The following is a 1,837-nucleotide window of genomic DNA, read 5'->3' as shown; positions in this document are numbered from 1 at the left end:
CCACGTCCCAACAGCCAGGGACTGTGAGCATGGACCGGGCCGCCGGGCCACCTGCCCTCGACCGCCACCCAATCCTCTCTGCACCCGACCCCCATGGCCCCCTCTGCAGGTGGTGAACCCACAGGAGAGTTCTAAAAGCCATCATAAATATTTATAGGAAAACGTTCTATTTTTATTTCTCAAACAAATGTTTGGGCCTGAAAACACGTTGGTCTTATTTTTCTACTAAGGTTTGAACTTTGAGAGTGTTTACACACGAGAGAAAAGTGAGAAAATGTTAATGCCTGTTTGAGAAAAGTGTATAAAGTGTGTAGTGAGGAGTTTTACAGCCTTAAAACGTCTATAATAATTGACTACTTCACGGATTTCGCCTATTGCGGGCTACTTTTAGAACGTAACTCGCAATAAACCCGCAATAAACGAGGGACCACTGTATATCTACATGATAGGTTTATGTGGGGTTAATCTACTGTCTCGTGTCGTTTCTCAGATCAGTTGTTGGTTTGGTTTTGTGGTATGCAGGAGATCACTTGACTATCACTTGACTGGTCTATACATTCAAATAATAATTAAAAAATACTGTCATCACTCTTTACTCTTAGTCAGTCTCTTACAACGGTGTAGCCTAAATACACAAGCTTTCTAGGAGCGCACCCAATTCATTACGCACGCTCAGAGGCAGGTACCCTCCGGTGCCCACTTTTGTTGTGTGTGTGTGTGGGGGGGGGGGGGGCCGCCCCCTGTGATAAACTCATCGCCCCCTTAATATTTTTTTCTGGCGCCGGGCCTGTACAGCACACTGCAGTCTGCGTTTGGAATGGACTCTGCCGTGGGAACAGGCTCACTGATGGCATGAGAAATGATGGATGACCCCTGCCTGTGGAAACAATGCCTGCGTAGATGTCTCATCAAATGCATCTTTTTTGTTATGTTGTTTTGATTTCTGTTTTCTGTTTCTCCTGTTTTGTAAAACTTTGTAAAAACCTTGTAACTGTTAGAATGGCTTGAGCAGTGGGTCACCCCTATGTGTCTGGTCTGCTTGAGGGTTCTTCCTCATGGTCATCAGAGCAAGTTTTTCTTTACCACTCTTGCCTATGTGCTTGCTCTAGGGGTTGGTAAGGTTAGACCTTACTTGTGTGAAGCGCCTTGAGGCAGCTTTGTTGTGATCTGATGCTATATAAAATGAAATAAATGGAAATTGAAGACTCTTTTTTATGCACACACTTATTCTCTTATGGTCACCTTTGTATATAGCATTTTTAGTATCTGTATTTTTTTGTAACTTACTTTTTTGTACAGTTTTTGTACACTGTTTTTAGGAATGAGCACCTAAATTTTGCTGTACCTCACTGTGCAATAACAATAAAGCCTGATTCTCATCCTGATTCATTGCTTTTTTTTTCTCAATGCCAAAACATCTTTTAAGTGAGCAGAAATGACAACATTACAAAGTGGTAAATGCTTTATTGTCCCAACTCTTATTCTTTTGTTGCAGACATTAAATGCCAGAATGGATGTATATTAACAAATGAAATGAAGTTGACCAGGAAAATACAAAATATATTCTGCAATGAAATAATGGTCACAGTAAATATAAAACTCACTACAGTTTTCTTCTCTCTCTCTCTCTCTCTCTCTCTCTCACACACACACACACACACCATACCAACACTTTGTGATTTGGGATTGTACAATCACACACATGCATTTTCTTAACAAGTGCTCTTCACTGATTTCTGTTGATTTTATCAAAAACATCTTGCACCCTTATAGCCTCATAAATTAGCCTGTGATATAAAGTCTTCAGGAAGACTGTCTATTCACAGCTCATCTTTCA

This window comes from Thalassophryne amazonica, chromosome 10, assembly GCF_902500255.1.
Source record: "Thalassophryne amazonica chromosome 10, fThaAma1.1, whole genome shotgun sequence".
Lineage (NCBI taxonomy): Eukaryota > Metazoa > Chordata > Actinopteri > Batrachoidiformes > Batrachoididae > Thalassophryne > Thalassophryne amazonica.
This window is presented reverse-complemented; position numbering follows the sequence as displayed.